Source organism: Colius striatus, chromosome 3 (genome assembly GCF_028858725.1).
Source record: "Colius striatus isolate bColStr4 chromosome 3, bColStr4.1.hap1, whole genome shotgun sequence".
NCBI classification, from domain to species: domain Eukaryota; kingdom Metazoa; phylum Chordata; class Aves; order Coliiformes; family Coliidae; genus Colius; species Colius striatus.
Window position 1 is genome coordinate 93,478,418 of NC_084761.1, and position 6,000 is coordinate 93,484,417.

Below are 6,000 nucleotides of genomic sequence, written 5' to 3' on the forward strand. Positions count from 1 at the left end.
GGTTACTCGAGGAATAGAGGGAGGGCTCCAGCTCTTGGCTGTATCTTTTCTGTATATCAACTCCCATATTTTGTTATAAGCCTCAGTTTCCCATTTGTAAAAGGAGCTTTGGACTTTCGTCTGCCCAAGGGCAGGGTGATACCAGCATTAAGATTCCTCTAGATCAAAGTAGTTATCTACAGTGGTGGACATACCTGAGTCTCCTTCACCACCTTTCAACGAGGTTGTCCTTCTTGAGCCATTCTCTACCTCCTGGAGCTCCTTGCCAGCTCTTTCAGTACAAACACAACACAGGCAGTTTTGTTACCAGACGCAGAGGCTACGGCTAGGCTGAGAATCCACAGGAGTCATGCAAATGTGGGCAGAAATTCCCCAAAGCTCAGAGGAAGGAGAGCAGAGGAATGCAGCACGAGGAGCACCTGGGACCCTGCACTGCCAGCAAGCCCAGGTGTGCACCACACTGACGGGGGGACTGTGACCACGGCCCTGCGATGACAGCTCAAGGTCCCTCATACATTAGTTCTTGGGGTCTCATGTGCATCTGTTGGAGGGTTTGAGGCTTGCTGTGAGCTGAGGGGATAATTAAGCAGGTGGGCTGCTGGCCGTCCAGCATGCCTGCCAAATTCAGGCCTGCTGGAAGTGGGTGTAACTCTCTGGAAATCGTGCAGGCCTGTGGATGTACATGCAATATCCTCACCCATGCCTGCACACAAACATGTGAGGGAGAGAGAGGAGGTGAGTGCATGCACTGACTTGGATGCATTTGCAGAAGCACAAGGCCCCAGGGAAAGAGAGGTGAGTGATCTGAAAGCCAGAAGCAATCACCTGAGAACCACTATACGCCCCTTGAAAAACGTCTGGCAGTTCAGCTTTCCTCTCCACAGCCCTTCGCTCTTTTATTTAAGGAGAGAGCTCTGAAGGACCATCAGGCTAGCCAGACTCATACAGCGGTTACATTGTGCCATCTTCTGGTTAAAGGCTGTGGACTCCCACCCTGGGAATCTCCATCACAAAAGAAAAGCTTTTTTTTCTTATGTGTTCAAGAAATGAGATCTGGAGATGTCTGGGCTGTTATGGTACAATGGCATTACCTGTGGAAATCAGCCACAAGCAAAAGGCAGAGTTTGTGATGATCACAGGGATGTAGGAGCTGCCAAACAGAGCCCTGGTCTGCCCAGGCTCCTGTTCTTTCCTCCAGGAGAAATGGTGCTTCAGCACATCTCTTCAATATGACATTGAGATACCTCCAGCTTTGCAGCTGTGAACCACTTGTAGGTGATGAGCAAAGCCACGGGAAAGTGAAAAGGAAAGTAGGCTCAGCAGGGACCTTAGAGACAAAACATGTTCATCCCTCTGCTAAGGAAGATCATGAATATCCATAAGTGCATGAGGACACGTGTTCAGAGCAGCTGCCAATTACTCATCTGGATCATGAATACGGGGAACTAGATGTTCCCAACCCACCCTTTGCTGCAGAAAAATGAAGATACACAACTGCAAAGGGATATGTGATCTTGGAAAGATCTCTTTGTGGAGAAATTACTGATCTGAACGTGCAAGCCTAGACTTGATGTAAAAAAAAAAAAAACTGATAACTCCTCTTGTTTTTCAGCAGCACAGTTTATAGTCCAAGTTTTAAATCATGGCCCTTGAAAGCAGAGCAGTTTCCAGCACTGCCACATCACGCCCAGCTCTGAGCTCGCTTGCACAAACGTAGCTCACTCGATTTCAACAGCAACATTTCTCCACCTACCAGGATCATTTCACAGAAGTAGGTGTGCAGAATGATGAGTTCAAAAGGAGCTAATTAGGCACAGATTAGGCAGACAAATTAGAAACAAGGACTTCACTAAATATTGGTTAAGCAAACACAGCTTCGGGGAAGATCTGTGCTAGGGATTGTCATCAGCAGCACTAGTGTGAGCTGGATGACTTAGGTGCACAGTGGTCCCCATCAAAAAGCTGGCATGTAATGGTTTTGCTACAGGAAACAGTATGAAAGGATGAAATCATCTGTTCCAAGAAGGGGAAATAGCCACTGACTTTCAAACACCACAGGTATGGGACCTGACAGATGGGTGGCTGAAAGCTTTCGCCATCCTAGTAATAATTATTTGAGTGTAATGAGCTCTGTAAACGTGTTCAGTCTCAAAATGTCTTTTCATACTGCTCTGAAATTCCAGGCAAATCTGGATCATTATGAAAGCAGCCTACTGATGTTGCACACAGGTATCAGCCAGCACTGAGGTGTCATTTCGTACGGTAGAAAGCAGGAACAGAGTATTACAAGACGTGGATGACTTCAGCCTCTTCTGCCCACTTATAATCTGCCTACACTTCCTAACCTGCCAGGTATCTCCTTGCACAAGTCTGTCATCAGGAGGAGATACAGGAACATGTGCAGATTTTGCATTTGGCAGGTCTGTACCCTCAATGATCTGGCACATGAGCTTGGATTGCACCACGCTGCAGTCCAGTGGTGTGTGATGTCTCTGTGCATTACATGGACAGCAGGAGTATGCTTTCTGAGGCTAAGCTTATTCCAACATCAGGATCACCAACACTACCAGTAGGATTTTGGACCTGAAGCTGGATGCTCAGTGGGTTGAAATAAGAACTGAAACATATAACCATCTCATTGCAAGGTATAAGCTTGGCTAGTGTCTGACGGCTGCTGTCATCCAGTCATCTCCTGAGAAAGAGTAACTGCCTCCTTACATTTGTATCATTGCTTGAACATATTAGTGTTAAAACATGAAGTGCTTGTCTTGCCTGCAAGCATACCAAATATCAGTCCTGCTTACATATTAGCTTTTAAACATTTGATCATTCCTGTGCCTACATTTCACACATTATACGAGTCAAGACTGATTCAAACATTCAGTCCGGGGTTGTGAGCTTCCAAGAGCACCAACCTGAACTTGTGTTTGTTTCATTTATTTACTGTAAATTTCAAAGGTGCTTTGAACTCATTTTCCCCCCCAGTTTGCTTCAGGGTTGCTATTCATTCATTGCTGCTACAGTTTTCCTCCTCTCCACTCCAGTTTGGCTCTGTCCCTCACCACTTTTGGCACCACAAGCTGACAGTCAAATTCAGGTTTTCTGCCAGGTCATCAGTGCTGATGAATGCACCTGCCCTCAGTGTATTTTACAGGACCACACAGCCTCATTCCCCCTTCCTAGAGGACAACATCACTCAATCCTTTATCTCTATTCCCTGCTCTGATGCAGAAGGAGTTTTTGTCCTGCCTCTCCCTTTGCCCTTTTGCTACTCATCACCTGCAATACTCCAGCAGTTCACTGCAGGGAAGTCCCTGCCACCAGACTCCCATTTACCACTCCCAGCTGTCACTGCAAGCATCACAGATGGTGCCCACAGTCCATGAATCTCCCTGATACCTTCTGGGAAGGTGCAAGTCCCCAGATAACCAGGAACTGGCCTCGTCTTGAAGGCATGAAATAAGAGTCACCTCCACTACTGACCTCTTTGGCACCCTGCTGCTCCCTGGGTTGCTCACCAATAGCAACAGCTCCCTGCTCCTGGGTAATATATAGTCTGAGCAAGTGTATTTTTAACCACTTAGTATTTTTATCCAGTTTCTAGCACAGCACAATATCAAATACCCTGCTGAATCCCAAAGATGTTATGGCTGTGCTAGATTCACTCTGTCTACTAAACCAGCAAGGCAATTATACATTTGCTTGGCATGATCTGTTCTTAATACACCCATGTTATTTGCTGGCTACTGGGTGCTTTTCTGTCATATGCTGCTACACAAACACCTTCAACACACTGTGAAGTCTGGACACTTCCTCAAAACAGATAACAAGCTAATAACACAGGAGATACCAAGATCTGATTTCATGGTCTTCTTTCATGGTACCATATTTGTTTGCTGCCAGTCTTCAGATTCCCCTGGCCTGGAGATTTATTGACTTAATTTTCACTGATAGGGGTTTTTTTCTCACTAGATACCTGCTTCTCTCACATTGTCCAATTTACATTGATGGCAAAGAGAATTTGGCCTGATCAAGGGCTAGAGGACACAGCCTTGGCTTTTTTCACTTCCCCTGGGTGCATTTCATCCGTTGATTTATGTGAGAAATAGTTAGTTTGCCTTGGTGGAGAAACAAAAACACCCAAGTGCAAAAAGAAAAGGCGACAGAAGACACAATGGTTATGTCGTTATTGAAATGTGTTTCTCACTTCAGAAACAACAGTCTGTGCTCAAACAAAGTGATAAGTGGGGACAGAGATTAAGCCAAAATAAACCCCCTTATCTTAAAAAAAAAATCAGCTTCCTAAAGCCAACCTGGATCTGATCTGTGTGAACAACAAGAGAAAGAGCAAGAAGGATGAGATATTTCTTAAAATAATATTACTGTAGGACCCAACAAAAAGTAAACTCTGCTCATGGGACAAAAGTTATTTACAACTAGCCCTGACACCATGTACATGAGAGGTCAGATAGAGAGCAGAGCACTAACCCTTCCATGTCTTGCAGGTTTAATTTACAAACACAGGCAACAATCCTGCTAGGAGATACCTTGGCCAGACATCAGACACCCAGTGGTTCTCATTGTCTGTGAACTTCCCTTTAAAAGCAACAGGACTCCTCCCAGCACTTAAGGTTAGAGGCCTTTGGTTAAAAACTGTCTATTGAGCCAGTTTCACCAATCCCACTGGGGCAAGAGGGATGATTCCCAGTGCACAGCACTAAGTAAGAGGCTTCATTTAGAGCCCTTTGGGAAACATCTTGGGTACCTTTCCTCAAGACATTTACCTTCCTTTTTTAATCTCACTCCTCGAGGTTGGACTGAAATAAACAAAACAAACTCTAAGTATATTTTTTGTGAACAGATATAAATCCCTCTTGGACAACAAGTCAAACCCCTAGGTGCTGTAAACACATATAACAGAGAAAACAATAGTTTAGGACAAAGGGCAACAGGTACAAGTTGGTACATAAGAAGTTCCAAAGAAACATAAGGAAAAACACTGTTGAGGTGAGGGAGCACTGGAAGGGGCTGCCCAGATGGGCTGTGGAGTCTCTTTCTCTGGAGACACTCAAACCCACCTGGATGAGTTGCTGTGTGACCTACTCTAGGTGGTCCTGCTCTGGCAGGGGGATTGCACTGGATGAGCTTTCAAGGCCTCTTCCAACCTTTAAGATTCTGTGATTCTGTTATTAGTAAGGTCACTGACTGATATACCTTGAGCTTATTCATCCTTAGTCCTCTGATCTGACCAAATAGAGCTTGACCAGAGGACCAAGCTGTGTCTTCCCAGCACAATGCAAACCCCTCCAGCTGTTGTCTGTGCCAGCCCCTCTCCTCATCTACAGCACACAGATCAGCCCTGGTTTGGGGCATCCTCTCTTCCCTTCTGCCTTGCTGGGAATTGTCACTTAAGATTTGCTTTCTTTACCTGTCATGCAGTTTACTTTCATTTATGCACAAAAAATAAATGTATGGGAGAATGCACACACATATTTAGGTGCATACACACCTGTCTCTGTGTGCAGGCTCCATCTCTGTCATTTAGTTAACATAACCAATAAGGAACAAAAGGAAGAAAGAGATGTCACATCATGAAAGCTCCAGGACCTCTATGACTTCTGCATGTGAGAAGCCATCCAGTTGCCACCACACTTCATCCAGCCTGATTTCTGTTCCTCAGGTTAGCCTAACAAATATCCTGCAAACTGGACCATCCAGCTCCTGGTTCACACAGGCTCTGAAGGAATTTTAGGGTGCCCTCATTACACAGCCTTGAGGGAAGGCTGTGCCAGATTTGACCCCACTATCTGTCTTCCACTCCAGATTTACAACAGTGTTAACTCCAACTAAATGATGCTGTGGGGGGCACCATGACACAGTTGAAAGAACCATTGGAATATTTCAGAGAGTTTATTGTCCACATGGCACTGGCAGTGGACAAACAGGCACCTCCATATGGTAAACATAGGGCTACAGATGTACCAAAGGGCTGATAGTCCA